Raw genomic sequence first — 927 nt, forward strand, 5'->3', positions numbered from 1 at the left:
TTCTGTATCTCTATAACATGTTTCAACTGTATTAATTTCAGATTTTTTTCTGTCACTGCAAAATTTGTGAAAATGGCATGCACTATGAAGGTTTGGAAATATGTATGTAAATATTGTTTTCAAAGAATTTTTTTTATAACAGCAGTACATTGTTTCCCAAAGTAAAAGATTTTTAACAAATGTTCCAATATATCTGTACATATTGACTATTTTATTCAGAGATTATAATACAATGTCAATAGACTAATATAGAGTTAAATGAATTTGAAGCCTGCCGTATTTTTACCCTATAAAAATGACTGATAACAACAAAGAATTTGTGTTGACCAGGAATTATCAGGCCTGCTACTGCTAATACTATTACTCTCCAGTCCTTAACAACCCAAAAATGGATTCCCTGTATTCCAAGTATTCAAGATTATCATATGAAACTGATCTAGAAGCAATACAACAATGTCTATGTTCCTAATCACACAAAATTAGTTCAGAAGATTAATTGCAAGTATGGGGGAAAAAAGGTTCTCTTCATATGCCCTTCACTGGCCCGGGAAAAAAAAGCCTGTCTTGAGTGAATTGGCATTGTAATCATTGCTGCAATCACTTCCCAGGTACGACCAACCACTCTACTTGTGCTGGTCTTGTAGAAAGAGGAAAATTTCTGTTCATATGGGTATTCATACTGCACTGTCACCAAAGGCAGGGACTGTCATGAGATTCCTGAATCCCAAACACCCCAGAGGGAGGAGGTGTCATACATACCCTGGCCATTTATAGACGCCTTGCTTCACACTTGCCGGGAACTGAGATTCTCAAGGGCGATTAACAGAGCGTGGAAACGTACAAATTGATGGAGGTGATCATTCTGTGATTTTTTTACTAAGTCTGGGACAGGTCATAAAATTAGTAATTAAAATAGATATGGAATCC

This window comes from Penaeus monodon, chromosome 23 (genome assembly GCF_015228065.2).
Source record: "Penaeus monodon isolate SGIC_2016 chromosome 23, NSTDA_Pmon_1, whole genome shotgun sequence".
Taxonomy (NCBI): Eukaryota; Metazoa; Arthropoda; class Malacostraca; order Decapoda; family Penaeidae; genus Penaeus; species Penaeus monodon.